The sequence below is a fragment of the Ictidomys tridecemlineatus genome, chromosome 12 (assembly GCF_052094955.1).
Source record: "Ictidomys tridecemlineatus isolate mIctTri1 chromosome 12, mIctTri1.hap1, whole genome shotgun sequence".
Classification (NCBI taxonomy): Eukaryota; Metazoa; Chordata; class Mammalia; order Rodentia; family Sciuridae; genus Ictidomys; species Ictidomys tridecemlineatus.
The window spans coordinates 21,661,398-21,679,288 of record NC_135488.1 but is presented as its reverse complement, the minus strand read 5'-3'; positions in this window follow the sequence as shown (position 1 = coordinate 21,679,288).

Below are 17,891 nucleotides of genomic sequence, written 5' to 3'. Positions count from 1 at the left end.
TCATCCCATTGTGATCCAGGACCCTTGGAAACGTGTGGGCTCTGGGTTGTGGGGGTTTTCAGATGCTTCAAGCTACCTCTTCCCTTGACCGCCCCCAGTGGGAGAGCAAGACACAGGTGTGAACATGTGTACACACACGACCACTTCCTCCCCCGCACCCTCCCCCCACACTTACACTGCATTTGCAGACAGAAACTCATACATCTGGACATACACACAAATGCAGGCAAACTCACAGCACACCTACACACGTCCACACCTACACACAAACATGCCTGTTCTTATACTCCTTTCCACACAAATGTGCGTTTGCATGTGCATATACACGGCCAATGACACATATGTGGTGAACTGACCAACCCTCTGTCTCATCAGAGTGTAACAAGTAAGTGTGGTGCCTTAGATCAGGTTACCCAGAGGCAGATCTGAGATGGGGGGAGCAGGTGAGTGATTTATGAAGGCAGTGCTCCTGTGGGAGGCCAGGGAGGGAGTAGGGTGACCCCAGAGGAGAGAGAGAGAATGTGGCTTTGGGTGGAGCTGCAGACCTGCTGGATTATTGGTGCATTCAGGAGCCCAAGTCACCCCCATTTTGTTCCTCATCAAGGCGATGGAGCTGGTTTTGAGACCCTTGCCCCTGTCATGCATGGGCTTCAGGCAGCGCTGGGACTTACCCTCCAAGGTTCTTCTGTGTGTCAGTGTGGCTGGGGAAGGGCTCCAGCAGCCCAGGCATCATCCTGAGAAGACTGCAGGGTGAGAGCGCTCAGAAGCAAAGCACACTGGGGAAGAGGAACCCGGGGGACAGACACTCTGACCTGGCAAAGGGGGTCTGGGCAGAGATCAGTGTCTGTGTGTTGAGGAAGGTAGGACTGGAGGTGTGTGGGGATTTCTTTCAAGGAGCAGAGGGATGATGCAGGGGCGTGGGGAGAAGAAGAGCCCTGGGTATTGGTTCTGGCCCAAGAAGACCAACTGAGCAGAAGCTTGAACAGGTAGATCAATGACAGTGGCCCACTGGGCAGAGGCTACTGCCCTCCAGGGTCTTCATGTTCTTTGCTAGATGTGAGAAGACCAAGGTCAGCCTTGGTGTCAACTGCTACTCTATATGCCGGGGTGGGGGGGAGAGGGACAGAGTGTGGGAAGATCTTCCCTATAATCTGTGAGGAGACATGCAAGCTGAGGATCTTGGCTCAGAGTCCCTGTCACCACCCTGTACCCCGGGCAGAGTTCCAGGCTGTCCCCACACTTGTTAAATCTCACTGCTAAGAACAGATTCTGCTGGTGTGCCCGTTGGAAGGATGGGCAGGAATTTCTCTACTTCTAGCAGCTTAAAACATTAATTTTCCATATTTCAAGTCATTTACTTGAAGCTGGTGCCCCAATTTCCAGGAAGTCTTCCAAGGACAACACCTGGGCTGCTGGAGCCTTTGCCCAGCCCTCTGATAGACTGGAGGGCAGCTTGTATGTACAGGATGGCAAACTCTCCAATCCAGGGCAGGGGCCAGGGAAAGAGAATAACTTTTTCCTGGCACCCCTCAAGTAAGTAACATTCCCCACCGCCTGTTTGCAGATGAGGAAACTTGAGACAGGAGAGGTAAAGTGAATTTCTCAAGGTCACACAGCTGCACCCTGGTGGAATTGAGGTTCAAATATACATTTATTCTATTTGGATTGTTTCAGGGCCTGGGACTGCTGGGATGGAGGCAGAAATAGCAGAAGGGGCAGTGCCTCAAGTGTGGGGTCCCAGCTGTGTAGGCCAAGGGAGCACTTGCTGAGCACAGCCCAGGTTCTGTCTCTGCATTGTGCCAAGGTAATTAGGGCTTATGTTTCACCTGGCCAGGGCTGGTCTGGTGACCTTCTGGGAATAAGCATTGGTGACTTAAAAAAAAAAAAAGAAATTCTCTCATAAATAAGCAATAATTTTCATGGACCAGGACATTTAAATTCACATTTTAAAACAACTGATTTGTGAGGGCAGTCCTGTTGAGATATAAGCCAAATTTTCATGAGCGAAGAGAATACTTAACAATCTTTGTCCAAAGCACTGGCTGGTTCTGGGCTGTTCTCAGGAAAAAGAAGGAAGAAATTGCTTTATCAATCTGCATGGCTGAAAAGGTCAGCGAAGTGGGCCCTGACAGCAGAAAGGAAACCCAACCAAGGACAAATTCCTGCTGAAACTCAAGGATGCAAACCCCACTTGGTTACCCCAATGACAGCTACCCAGCTTCAAAAATTAAACTTCACCTGCAGCAACGGGAAGGGGCTGTTGGTTAGCAGCTTAAAAAATATTAATTTTCCCTGTTCCAAGTTGTTTACTTGACAGCTGGTGCCCCACTTTCAAGCAAGATTGCTTGTGCTCTTTAATAAATATCTGGTAATTTGATTAAAACTAGCACTTCGAAACCTGCCTTTGGCCTTAACATTGCAGCCTTGGAAGATGGATTCCTTAAATAATGGGAGGTTGAGGATAAAGACTTTACAACCTGGTGACCCTTGCCTTGAGTGTCAGGGCTTTTATTGAGAGTCAGGGTATACTTTTGGAAATTTATATATTTAAGAGAAAACACTTTGCTAAATGTTCACATTAGCAAAATGTTTTTTTTTTCTCAAAATTTTCATTTTGAGGCAATTATAGATTTGCATGCAGTTGTAAGAAATAGTTAAGAAAGATATACAAAGTATGTGTGTGTGTGTGTGGTGTGCATTTATTTTTTAATTTTAGGATGCTTAAGTACCCCTCTACTTAGTCTTTCTGGTTACTAAGCACATTATTAACTCTTTGTCACTGTGATCAAAATACCTGACAAGAACAACTTAGAAGAGGAAAGATTGATCTTGTCTCTCCGTTTCAGAGGTTTCGTTCATGATCTGCTGCTCCAGGGTAGAAACATCATGGCAGAAGAATGTGGTGGAAGAAAGGTGCTCAGCACATGCAGCCAAGAATCAAAAAGAGGAGAGGAACAGGAAGGGGCCAGCGACAGATACAGTCCCCATGGCCACTTCTCCAGGGGCCTACATCCTCCAGCCATGTCTCCATCTGCCGGCAGCAGATACCCAGTAGTCCACTTAAATTATTAATCCTTCAAATGGATTAATTCATTACTGAGGTTATGTCCCCCATGATCCAATCATTTCCTAAAAGTTCTACCTTTGAACCTTGTCACATGGGGGACCATGCTTATAACCCACAAGCTTTTGGAGGGACCCTCAAGATCTGGACCACAACACTAAGGAATCATGCATATGGTACCACAGCATCCTGGACCCAGAGCTGCTCTGCACCAGCCTTCTCAGGGCAGAAATAAATGGCTGCATGCTCTTATTTGCAAGTTAATGTTATAAGGGAAAGGCTTAGCGATGCATTTCAGAAGTCCAGGAAGTAATGAAATTTACCTCAGGTTTGCCCTTACAAATGACCGTAACGTAAACCATAAAAAAATCAAAAGAGGATGAAATAGAATAGTTATATCTACAGCGAAAGAGAAATATATTTGTGTTATTCAAGGTAATAGAAGATATCATCAGAAACAAGGTGAGTCGAATCAGTCATTAAAAATTTTGACTTTTGAGAGTTAAAAAAAAGAAAAGACTGAGTGAAACGAAGAAATTAGAAAATTATTATAACTATTATGAATAAGGCTTACAGCCCAACATAGATAAAGAATTATATAGTCTTATAGTTAAGACCTGAATTCGGAATGATGACTTATCAAAGCTATGAAGACATTGCTTACATATAAAGAAATGCAGATGATATCTTTCACCTTTATAAGTTATAATGTCACCAGATCATATAATAGATAGATTTGCTTTCTGGGCATGTGTTTTTTTATTTTATTGTTTTATAAATAGTAAATGAGCATGAAGAAATGTTCAGCCTAAATAAGAATGAAAGAAATAGGGATTTGAACAGCTATGGAGCGTCCATGTTAAATTGGTAAAAACTAAATAAGATGGATAAAATCCACCGTATTAGACTCTGTGACAAAGACTACCCACATACATTGTTGGCCACCCTGCAAGGTGTCCCCATTTTTCTGGAGTGCAAGCTGGCAATTTGTAATAAGAACTATAAAAGCATTCATACCCTTTGACTTGGTAATCCTACTTCTGGAAATATGCCCTAAGGCAATAATCCAAATTGAAAAAAAAAGTCATTTGTACAAAGATATTTATGGCAGCATATTTATTCTAGGGGAAGATGGAAAGTGACCAAAATTCCCAGTGAATGGGAATGATTAGGTGAACCATCATGTATCAGAATTCTGTGTGATCACTAAAATTGACAAGTCCGTGAACCGTGCTCCTGGGTGAAAGTCTGTGTTCATCACCAGGCAAAGTGCAGAACAAGACACCCACTTCTGCAGCTTCAAGGAAATGGTGTCTGTGCTTTCATGAGTGTTGGGAAAAAAATGTAGGTGAATGTAAAAATCTGGGAGTTTTAAATTCATGGGGGGTACTTTTCCCTATAAATTTTATTTATTTAAACATTTATTGAACATCAATTAGATAAAGATGATAGGTTAGGGCAGAATAGACAAGTTCTTATCTTTTCTAGCACCTTGGTGTTTCCGGCTTCCTGTAGGGAACTGACCTCACTATCTCTATAGCTGGGTCATCCCTGTAGTAGAGCCTGTGGCTTGTTCAGGAAGCCATTTCAGGGAGGCTGCAAATACCTGGGATCTCCCTTCCTTCTGTGCTCCACACATTATTTCCTCATTTTTCCTCAAGTTAACATATCCTTTGAGCGCTGGGGAAGACTGATGTAATATTCGGCTGGGAAGCTAAGGGCCTGACCCTTGCTTCTGGTCTAGCAAACTTCTTGTCTTGCATGTACCTTATAGGACATAACTCTTAGGTATGTTTTGGCTGCAGGTTCCATAAATTCTTTTTCATTGACTCAAAAATAGAAAAAAATTATCTCTCATCACAAGAAGCCCTGCACTCCAGACTGGTTTATTCCAGGGCTCCGGGTTCAATTGTTTTTTTTTTTTCCCCCATTTGCTCTGTGTCGGTGTTAGCTTTGTCCTCTGCGGGCTCAGATGGTGGCTGCACATGGCTGCTGGGGTCCCAGTCCACAGTGTGATGGACAGGACTGTCTTATTCTCTTTCCTCATAAGAGCAAAAAAAATTTTACCAAAATCTGCCTTCTCTCCCTGCTTCTCAGAGCCTCTTTTCATTTCTCATTGGCCAGAACTGCATTCTAGGTTCATGCCTAAACCAATCCCAAGGTCCTCTGCTTCCAATCTTTTGGCTGGAAAGCTCAGGTTTTAGTTTCTCCACTCTACTACCTACTTACTGTGACCCTGTCTGCATCCGGAGCCATGGCGTGAGTGAATAGGTAGAGAAAAGAAAGCAAACAAAAAACCCGCGGGGTTCTCTTCATGACATGGAGAACCCAGTTTCTCTGTTCCTCCTCTTATGCAGGTTTTGGATTGGCTTTGAATCTAGGTTCAGAGATACTGAAGAATAAAACAAGGTAACTCATCTTTTTCTTTTCTTTTTAAAGATAGTTCCTTTACTCTGGTTTCCTTCCCTCATCTCTGCTAGCATTTACTTTTCAGAATCCTCAGATGATGGCTCCATGCCTTCTTTCCAGACAGATGTCACCCAGAGTCCTTGAGGGACAAATGGATTGTTTCTCAACCTCGATTTCCAAAGGAAACATTCATGTCTGTCCTGGCTCATGTGACTGAGAAGTGGCAGAACCAGGAGCCATCCTTGGTCTTTGGGGATCAGGCCCATAGTTGTCATACTACCTCATGCTGCCTCTGAGTTAAGATCAGGCTTGGTTCCTCCTCTTTCCTGTCTTCAGGGTTCTGTTGCCTTGTGATATCACTCTACAAAGACATGTGCTTCTCTGCGTCTCTCATCACCTCTCTGGGATTTTCCATTGATTGGTCCATAAGATCTAAGGAGAATGTTCTTTTTTAATTTTCCAATTCTTTTTATTTGTTCTAATTAGCTGTACATAATAGTAGAATATATTTTGACATATTATACTTATATGGAATGTAACTTCTCATTCTTCTCCTTGTACATGATGTATAATCACATTGGTTATGTGATCATATATGCACACAGGATAGTAATGTCTAATTCATTCTACTCTCTTTTCCATTCCCATTCTGTCCCCCTTCCCTTCTTGACCCTTCTTCTAATGCAAAGTACTTTTATTCTTCCCTAACTGCCCACTTCATTGTGAAATTCACATCAGCATATCAAAGAAAACATTCAGCTTTTGGTTTTTTGGGGATTGGCTTATTTCACTTAGGATGATATTCTCCAGTTCCATCCATTTATAGGCAAATGCCATAATTTTGTTCTTTTGGGCTGGGGTTGTGGCTCAGTGGTGGAACATTTGCCTTGCACATGTGAGGCACTGGGTTCCATCCTCAGCACCACATAAAAATAAATAAACAAAATAAAAATATTGTGGCTATATGAAACTAAAAAGAAATTAAAAATATTTTTGTTCTTTTTAATGGCTGAGTAATATTCCATTGTGTACATATACTACATTTCCTTTATCCAATCTGTTGAAGGGCACTTAGGTGGGTTCATAGTTTAGCTATTATGAATTGAGCTGCAATAAACATTGATGTGGCTGAGTCACTGTAGTATGCTGATATTAAGTCTTTTGGGTATAGGCTGAGGAATGGGATAAATTTTCTAAGGAAACTCCATATTACCTTCTAGAGTGGGTGTGCCAATTTGCAGTCCTACCAGCAATGTATGAGTGTGCCTTTTCCCCCACATCCTCCCCAACATTTATTATTACTTGTGTTCTTTATAATTGCCATTCTGATTGGAGTGAGATAGGATCTCAGTGTAGTTTTAATTTGCATTTCTCTAATTGCTAGGGATGTTGAATGTTTGTTCATATATTTTTTGATCATATTTCTTCTTCTGTGAAGTGTCTGTTCAGGTCCTAAGTCCATTTATTGATTGGGTTATTTGTTTTTTTGGTGTTAGGTTTTTTTGAGTTCTTTATATATCCTGGGGATATATATCTGAGGTACGGGTGGCAAAGGTTTTCTCCCATTCTGTAGGTTCTTGCTTCACATTATGGATTGTTTCCTTTGCTATGAAGAAGCTTTTGAGTTTTATTCCAGGGAGGAAGTTCTTATAGAGCCATATGAGTGAGAGAACATCACCGGTCATTGTCCCAGCCCTTTGCATTTAGTAAGGCTCTCTCAAAAAGCATATCTAGAAAACAGTTTGTGTTAGTGATTCATAAGCCTTCGGATATAAGCCTGGAGTATTCTCCCAGATAATTAAGTATGTATTATGGGGTAGAATATAAGGATTCCATTACTTTCAGGCTTAAAGCATAAAAAAGGTTGAACGTGAGGTAGGAAGGATGCTCCTGAGACCATCAAGTTTCCTGACTCCAGACCAGGCTCCAAGTATCAGCAATAATCATGGTAAAGGACTGACTTATTGAGGAATGTCAGGTGAATCGTGGCTCTGCAGTCAGTGTCCTTGTGCCTGAATTGAGGAGTTTGAATGGGAACCTTCTGGAAGCACTGATGTCACTGCTATTCCTCGCTGGACAGCTTTGCTTGCCTTCTATCCCATACACTGCTGCCATTTTCAGAGCCATCAACTTCATAAAAAGCACAGTACTTACTTCAGTGGCTGAGATTTCCACAGGAGACACCTCTAAGTAGGTGGCCCTTCACCTGCATTTGGTGTCATCTTGAATGCAGGGAAAGAAAGTTGAGTTGGTTCTTGTTATGGGTTGAATGGTGACTTCAGAAAAGGTAGATGGAAACTCTGATCAACCATTGAATGTGACCTTATATTGGAAATAGGATCTTTACAGAAGTGATCAAGTTCAAATGATATCACTAGCATGGAGCCTAACCCAATATGACTGGTGTCCTGATAGAAAGGGGACGTTTGGCTACACAGAGACAGACATGGACAGAGAGAAGACAATGAAGGAGAAAATGGCATAGGGTGAATACCAGGTGAAGATGGAGGCAGGGATGGGAGGGACGCATCACTTAACCAAAGATTTCCTGGAAACCACCAGAAACTAGGAGAGAGACCACCCCCCCTCCCAGCCTGCAGAAGACACCAACTCTGCCAACACCTTGACTTTGGGCTTCCAGCCCCTCAGCTGTGAGAAGATAGATTTACGTTATTTTAAGCCACCTAGTTGTTGGTACTTTGTTATGGCGGTCCTAGGAAACTAATGTAGCTCGTAAAGGCTCAGGAAGAGGAGGGCTTCTCAGATCCACACAGCGCAGAGTGTTAAAATGCATGGAGGACTCCCGGTGAGAGGGTGGATTGAGGGAAAAGACACATATTTACCCCTGCTGCTTCCTGCAATCCCACTGACCAAAAAGTGATTCTTTTTTTTGTTTTGAAATTCATAAATTCAACAAACACAAAGAAAGGAGAGTCAATCAGTTCATCCAATCAAGCGAGCTTGGAAAGCAGATGGGCCAGTGATAGTGACTTTGTCAGACCCGAGGAAGCTGAATCTTAACCTAGTAATCGAGAAATCCAAGGAGCCACTTAACCCATAGTACAGGCCTCACCGCTCCTGTAGGAAACAGGAAGAAACTTCTCTGAGAAGTTTGATCAGGCTAAGGGGAAAGACTTAGGATCCTAATATCTGGGATCTCCTAATGAACAGTCCTCATCACCTGACTGTGAAGGGAACTGTTGAACTCGAGCCGCACATCCTTAGGACTTCTAGGGACCTTTTGAAAGTCACACTCTTAGGATAGCATAGGATCTCTATATTATTATTATTATTTTTCTAAACCTTTATCTATCTATCTATCTATTTTTATGTGGTGCTGAGAATTGAACCCAGGGCCTCACACATGCTAGGTGAGTGCTCTACCGCTGAGCTACAACCCCGGCCCAGGCTCTCTATATTATAAAGATATTTTCTTACATGTGTGAGAGAGACCAAAACAACAGATACAAAGACGTTTGCAATAAACAGTCTGCAGTAGGAAAAAGTGTGAAAACCAGCTATTTATAATATTCTCAGAGGTAAAAGAAGACATTTCATTCATGAGACAAAAAAAAATGCTATGAATCCAAAACTATTGGAAATTTAAAAAGAGAGACAAAATTAAAAGCTCAATAGAAAGGGTAGGAGAAAAATTTGATAAATTTTCTCAAAAGATAGAAGAGAAAGTCTGGTGATAGATGATAGGAGGATCCATATAAGAAAGTTATAGAACCAGTGCAGGAGGTCCAATACCCAAATAGTAAAAGTCAAAGAAAGAGAGAACAAGGACAATAAAGAAGACTATATAATTTAAGAAACAATTTGAAACTTTTTCAGAATTAAAAACTCAAGTATCCAAACTGAGAAGTCCCATCGAGTGTCAAACATGACACACCATGAAATTTCAGAACACTGGGGATGAGGAAAGGTTTAAAAAGCTTTTAGAGACAAAATCCAGGCTCTCATTTCCCAATCATTTAACCTCTAAACTTTCTTGCATTGTCTCACACATGAGCTTTGAGGGGGACACCTCATAACCAAACCATAACAATGGTAAAGGGAAATTTCAAGATCACAGTTGCACTGGATTTAGGCAGTAATTCAGACCATTGGAGAAGATCAGAAGACTAGGAGAGAAATATTCAAGAATGTAAAAATGATACACTGCCTAATGATTCTGAACATATTGAGAAGAGATTTCTGTATATAGTTGAATTAATGATAAGAATATAGAAAACTAAGCAGATGAAAGACCAAGACCATGTTAAAACTCCACGGAAAAGAAAATGTATTAGAAAATACAAGTAATCATAGCCTAAAAACCTAAGGAATAAGTTGTGGATAGTATTTATATGATCATAATTATGTAAACATTGAGTTTATTGAATTTAACTAAAAATGAATGAACTTCATTGGGAGGTTGGGAATAGGAAGTAGCTGTGTGTGGAGGGGTTGGAAAGAATGGTGGAAAAGTCCAAGTAACACACAGTGTCAGTGTATTACTTACAGATAGGGACGAAAGCCCAAGACCAAAGTATCTTAAAGTTGAAAGTAGTTTTCTCTGCATGGTGAAATGGGGCCACGGGTACAACTCTTCTTTTTCATACCAGTCTTATAAGTTGCTTGGATTCTTGAAACTATACATATAAAGAAAGTCTTAAAGCCAAGGATGCAAGAAACAAGAAGAAATGCAAGGCCATTTGGATATATTAGTTTATGTCTTCTCTCTCCCCAGTAGAAACCCAGTAGAGAACAATGCTAGCAAGAACACCTTGATCTTCAGGCTTTAGGAATAAAGAATCTTAGAACCTTAAAAAGCCTAACTCATGGAGCCATAAAAATTTGAAATCTTTTATTCATAGAATCTGTTTTCTTCTTCACTGTGTTGGGGAACAAACACCTGCTAGGTAAGTGCTCCACCAGTGACCTACATCCCTAGTCCTTAACTCCTTCTTTAAACCTCAACTCAGGTGTCATTTCCTCCAGGAAACATTTACCAGCTCCTCCCCACATCCCAAGATACCTGCATTTCCAGCTCTCCAAGCCCTCAGAAGCCTACAGTTCAGGATGTTTGGTTGTCCTCCTCCTCTATTGATGGCAAAACATGCAACTTAAGCATTTCCAAGTAAAGACGTTCAGCTCAGGTTTGAACATGATTGTTCAGGATCATCCCCTCAACTCCCACCGTCCCCCTGGAGTGGCATCAAGGCAGAGGAGTTGTAGATCCCTTGGCTTCATGGTAAGCTCTTGATCTCTGATCACAAGTCTATGCTAGCATCTGAGAGGTGTGCCTTCGACCTCTAGTTCAGTTTCTGGTATTGATCCTAGTGGTATCTGCTGAGATGTCTGTGTCATTGGTCCAGGACGTCCTTGTCTTGACCACAGACCCTTCTTATCTTCTGTCCCTCCTCAGCCATGCCCTCTAGCTCTTTGGATGTACCCCTGAGCCTTGGCAAGGCTGACACAGACTTGGGGAAGTGATGTAGATACTATGGGCTCAAACATCTCCAACTGCCATTTTTCTTTCACTATCCTATGTTGGACCTCACTTACCTTGCTGAATCTTAGCTGGAAGTGAAAGACATCCCATCTCCCACACATTTCTAAAACTAATCTGTATAATTTTCTATTTTTGCCTAATGACGTTACCACCAACATAGAGGCTCTCTTATCTCATGGTTTCCACAGGTTAGGAGTCTGGTCACTGCTTAGCTGGGTCTATTATAAGGCTGCAGTCAAGATTTCAGCCAGGACTGAGTTCTCATCTGGGCCTCAACTGAGGAGAGATCTTCCAAGCTCATATAGTGGTGACTGGCATTTAGTTCCTTGGAGGCTGCCAGATGGAGGTCCTCCTCATTTTCCTGTTGTCAGTTGGGGACTGCTCTCAGTTCCTTGCCACAAAAACTCACAATATGGCAGCTGGCTTTTTGTAGCCAACAACATATTTTTTTTCCTTGTCAATGGACACTACAATCATAGCAGCATATAATCACATATATGTAATCATGTTCTGTTGGAAAGTCTAAGAGTCCATCCATACTCAACAGGAGGGAATTATGTGACAGCATGGACACCAGGAAGAGGGAGACCTTAGAGTCTGTCTCTTGGACCTAGTGTACCCACCTGGGGTCGGGGGCAGAACCTCCACTTTTATATTCCTTTTTTTTTTTAATTTCTCTGATTCCTCATGGCCAATGAAGTCTTCCTTGGGGGGAAATGACTTGCTCTTCCTCCAGTTATGTTCTACAGTTTGTACAATGCTGCCTTTTTTGTACTTAGAAACCAGGGTTTTGAGATTTTTACAATATATATATTTTTTTCTGCCAGAAATTCCAAAATTTAAAAGCTTGAAATTAACTTTTTCATGTTTTAGTTTTTCCTTCCTTTCCAATGCAGTAAGTCCAGACTGTCCTACCTGCTGCCTGAGTAGTGGGCAAAGGTCATGGGCAAAGGTGAATTACTGGGAATAACATCACTGTGCTTTGCTGTGATACCCGCTGAAATGACCCGGGTGTTAGTCCCGGCTGTACACTACCAGCTCCTTGCTCTTGGGCAAATCTCTTATTTCCTATGAGCCTCAGTTTCTTTCCCTTTGAAATAGGGATACAATATCTATTCTTATGTGTGAGAATAAGTAGTCATAAAGTTATACAAAACACCTTTGTAAGTTTTAAAAGTACCATATGTGTATATGTTATTATAGTTACTGATTCTATATTGGGTGGTTGGAATTGGCCAAAGTGCACACATTGCCACTCTAATGGTGGTTAGAGATGGCGCTTGATTCTGATGAGTCTTCTTTGCATTCCTGGAATTGGCTGAGAGGTTCAGCACTTCTGCTTCAGGTTAAATGTGTGATAGCAGATGCTGACTGCAGATTCATTGCTGTGTCAAACTCTGATTTGACTTGAGACTTGACCAAATAAGTGTCACAATGCTAGATGTGTGTGGATGGCTCTGGTAAATCATACAAGTGCCATGAATGAACAGTTAGATTCTTAAACCCAGGCTTATCCACCCCTGGGACTGTTATTCCAAGATGCCATTTAGATAGTTTATTCATTCCCTGCACAATGGTCTTTCCATCACAACAGCATCATAACACATCCTGTTCTTGATCCCAGGCTTTGTACAGGGAGAGTTATATTATGCACAGACTTGCAGAAAAATTTTTTTCACTTTTGACTCAAACAATATTATTTTTAGTAAGAATTTATGAAGGCCCTGCTGTCATTGGGTGGTACGGACAAAATAGATAGGCTATAAAATTCCTTTAACTTTCTCTTGGAAATCTCATCTTCTGTTGCTTAGTAGCTCATCTTTTTCTAGAAGGAAAAATTGATGCACATTGCAGAACTGGCTGAAGGACTATAAAATGGGGGAAGCAGATGAATGAAATTAAGACCCTCAGATGGTATAGGACCTTCTAGACAGGACTGTCTCATTTTGGTCACAGAGGTTTTGAATTTGCCCTCCTGGAAGTTGATAGAAAGATATTCGTTCTCTTCAGTGGGACCTTTTCACACATCTTTCTTTGAAGCAGGCTGTCTTGAACACTCCTTGCCAGAGTAAATGGCGTTACTAAATATCGACAGCAGTGTGGCTGAGAGTTCACGTTAACTTGGGACAAAAGAAAGAGAGAAGGTGCTCATTGGTCCTAAATGGTGGTGTTTTGGATCAACTGAGGACTCAAGCTTTGGTGGACAAAGGGACAGAATAAGTCACAGGAACCAGATCAAGAAGCCTAGCCTGCGTGACTTCAGAGAAGGGATGTGGGTTTAGGGTGCCTGTGTCTATGAGGCTTCAGAGCCCGAGGAATATAGGTGGGTGGTGGGACTCCCAGCCTGGGAGTGTCTGCTCTCTGCATGATTTCACATTCCTTGCTCTAGCCCACGGGTGTTAAGTCTAGAAGGAGGAGGGAAAGGCAGAGGGGCTACTAATATTTTTGAGTTTTTACTATGTGCCAAATCCAGGGACTTTGTAGATGGAGCCTCCTTTAGTCACAATAAAAACTATGTGAAGCAAGCACAACGACCATGACTTTAATAGTATGGTAACCCATAAAACTCAGATGAGAAGAATCGAAATAAAAATTTTCTCATTGAACTCAGATGGCAAATCTCTATTTCTGCTCCTAGGAGAAAATGTAGTCTAATGATAGTTCAAGATTTCAATGCAACATGTGTATTTTCTTATCACTTCTGGTTCAAAACTTGACCATTTAAAGACATGCTGCTTGCTTCCTCATACTCCTGCATTTTGGTCAAGAGAGTCTTCAGAAACCAGTGGCCTTGGGGTGGAGGGCACCTGGCCTGTGGTCTCAGGGTATGCTGCTGACCTCCTCTTTATCCCATCTTAGTATGGCATGGTGCTCATCCTGGGAGCCTAGGTTTCTTCATCTGTTAGCTTAGCCCTACCTCTGCCCTGGTGTTACTGTGCTGTTGATACCCCAAATTCAATTTCAGAGAGTGTCCCCCATTCTCAGCTCTCAGGTCCCCTTGCCTTGTGCTATCTGTCGTCACCTTCAGGATGGCTGGTGGTTCTTCTCCTCTTCCTCCTCCTCCTCCTCCTCCTCCTCCTCCTCTTCCTCCTCCTCTCCCTCCTCCTCCTCCTCCTTCTTTTGGTACCAGCCCTTTTTTTATGTTTTGTTTTGAGACAGGGTCTTGCTAAGTCCTTAGGGCTTTGTTAAGCTGCTGAGGTTGGTCTTGAACTTTTGATTCTCCTGCCTCAGCCTTCCAAGTCCACTGGGATTACAGGTGTGCACCACTGTGCCTGGCTCTAGAATGGTTCTTAGTGCTCATTCTCAGTGGCCTTCTGCCCTCTACTTGGGTCCATGCCAACTCTAGGAACTCCTACAGCCTCTCAATGTCATAACTGGTCACTGTCACTGTCACCCTCAAAGATCCAGGATGGGCCGTGTATCAGTCCTCTCCACTCTCAGAACCTCTCTGCCCACCCTGGGCTTGGCACAAGGATGAGGGACAGGGTGTTGGGCTCCAAAAAAGCATCTCCTTCCTTCTCCCCCAGCTTGGAAATCTTCCATTTGCTATAGAGTACAAGGACAAACCTGATCTCTCTATCGGCATCTCCATTTCAAAGTTTTCCTGTCTCACACCTTTGGCCTCACAATATAAAGAATGCAGCCCCTTGATTCCCAGAGGTAACTAATACTGATAGAAGCTCAGTCAATTGGATGCCCTCTCCTGTTAGAGTTGCAGAGCCTGGGTAGGACACCTGATATCTAGCAGTACATCAGCAAAAGCTGTGAAAAATTATTTCATGGTTTTAGTGTTATACCCATTTCACACTTGGAGAAATCAAGCCTTGGAGATGTTGAGGCCAAGTTGAGGTCCCAGCTGGGGCAAAACCCAGAGGTGTCTCAAAGCAGATGCTTCTCCCCACTGCCCCACCAAACCACGCTACTCTTCAGAGGAGATTGGTGACAGGTTCTGAATGGCTGCAAAGAAGGCCCATATAATGAGTGACAGGCCCCCAAGCCACACTGAAATTGTTGGTCTTGAGTGCAACCGAGACAAGAGTCATCACTTGGAGACTTGGCTCTGCCAGGTGAGGCTGTGGGAACCATGGTAAGTGTGCAGGCAACAGACAGGCTCTGGCAGGAAGGACCTTGCTGCTTCAGCCAAAGCAGGAAGGAAAATCTGGTAAGTGAATTCCCAACTATTCAGACTGTGCTGTGCACTCAAGGAATCAGAAAACCCCCAGGAGCTCCCAGTAGGTTCTGTCCAGTAACAGGGCTGCAGAGACAAACTAGGGAGAGACAAGGGGACATTGTAACTTCTGAGTGCTACCTCACTAGCAGGTATAGACACAATTGAGGGGCCCATAGACCACACACAACCCCCCAATTTCCCAGAAAAAAAACATGAATTATCATAAATATAATAGAAGACCTGCAGCTCAGTGAGGTGGATTAAATCCATACACTGATTTCTTTTTCCTACTCATATTTCACTAAAATAATAGAAGGAATAAAAAGGTGTAACACCTCAACACCTCAAGGACAAAGAGTACAAGAAAGAACACATCTTCAGGTACTGCTATTGGAAACCCCACACACAAAGTGGCTGTGTCACCATATGATCCTCTGCTTTAAAACCCATCAACCAAAAAACTCTAACCTGGCACAAGAACATTTTGGACTTCACTTTTAGATAGAAAACCAAAGAACCAAAGATCATCAGGCACTTGAGAAAAGTTTCCTATTGAAAAGATAGTGTTCAGAACAAGCAAATAATACAAAGTAACTCCAAGGAAATGCCAACAGGAAATATATAAGAAAACTTCAAAACAAAACAAACAACCCTAAAACTACATAGCCTCAGAGAGATAATATTATATAAGGTACCTTTGCAGAGATAAAAGATGATACATCACAGAAGTGCTTCTGAGAATTTAAAATATGATAAAATGATATATTCAATAAATGTGATGGGAGATAGCATTGAGGAAGAAAATGTGGAATATAATCCCTAAGAAGTAGAACAAAAAAGCTAGAGATAGAAAATAGTGGAAAAAAGATAAGAAAACTGAAGAATGAGTCCAAAATGTCAAGAGTTGACTTATAGAAGCTCAGGAGAGAGAACACTGAGGATAGAAAACTATCACAGAAATAATACAAGAGAAATTTTCAGAAATACAGGACAGGAATTTCTGAATTTAAGCCCCAACAATGAATTAATGGGGTTTGGCTCTCTCTCATCCATCATCTTCATGTAATTTTAGAACACCAGGGATGTGGAGAAGAGCCCTCAACCTTCTACAGAGAATAAGCCTGTACATGTAGATAACCAGATATCAGAATGGCCATGGAACTAATGCACAGCCTCAGAAGCTGGAAGACAATGAGTAATGCCTTCATAATTCTAGGAGAAGTTAATATTGACCTAGAATTTTATGTTCTACCAAACCATTGATCAAGTGTGAAGGTAGAATGACTTTTGAAAACATGTGTTTTTAAACAAATATTTCTTTTGCCTGATATTCAGAAAGCTATGGAGTGTGTGTTCCACAAATGAGATTGCAAACCAAGAAAGAGAGCATGAAGACAATGTGAGGAAAGGGAAACAGGAAAGAATGGGAATTCCCAGGATGGAAGGAATAGAGGTTCCTGGATAGAATAGTTAGCAGGTCTAGAGAGCCCCAGTTGAGATATTGTCTGAAACACAGACAATATCCACCGTGCTTGGTGACATTGAGATGGTTCATGTCCCCCCGCCCCAGAAGTAAGTTCATATATAAAGTATAAAACAGAAATCTCAAGAAATAAGAACATATTATTATTATTATTTAGAAATAAGGAATCAGAAGAAATGGTTTAAACAATGAAAATGTTTCCCTCTGTGGAGTGTGATTCAGGGGTACAGAGGTCAGGGTTCCAAGAACTGATGTTTTAAGTCTATAGATCTATTTAAAAATATGTATATGCATTATTTTGAAATTTTCTAATATTTGGCAGTTTTACCCAAGAAAATTGCATTCTTCTATGGTTTAACAATAAAATTAAATAAAAGTGTGAGGAGTCCTTAGGTGTAAAGCAGCGGAAAGACAAATACTGCTTGACCTCACTTATATGTGGAATCTAGAAAATCCAAATTTAGAGAGAGTAGAATAATGGTTGCTAGAGGCTGGGTAGAAGGGATTGTGGAGATATTAGTAAAATGATAGAAAATTTCAATAGGAGGAATGAACTCAAGAGAGCTATTGTACAACATTGCAACTAAATTTAAGAATAATGTATCCTTGAAATTGCCAAGAGTAGATTTTTATGTGTTCTTACCACAAAATGATTAGTATATGAAGCAATGCATGTTAATTATCTCAATTTAGCCATCCCACAACATGTATGTATTTTAAGACATCATGTTTTATGCCACAAATCTACATAAATATGTTAATGAAATAAAAAATATAAAGGGCCTAAAGAATAAACCGAGCAATGCTATACATATTAAGATAGGTTTGTTACATGGAATTATAAAAGTCAAGAATTTCCCATCAAGATAGAAAAAGGAAAATAAAAGGAATTACAAACCGGTGAATGAGAACACTGCATTTCCGTCATCTTTGTCCTTCAGGTCAGGTGTGTTAATTGCTTTTCCATTATAATGTTGCAGTTCCCTTTACAATTTCTTCCATGGTTGTAGCTTCCTTCTTGATAAATCATTATTTAAAAGTAATTCCTCGGCAATCCCTTGATGTCCCTGCATGTTATCTCTCCATCTACCTATCTGTCTGTCTGTCTATCTACACCTCTTGCATTCTTTTCACCTTCTCCTTCCTCACTTGGTTCAGATTTCCTGGGAGAGGTTGAACAGGACTCAGCACTGCTAGGGCTGGGAGAGGCACAATGGTGCTCTATACAGTGTTGGTTCAGGACCTCGGACAGCACAGGAACACC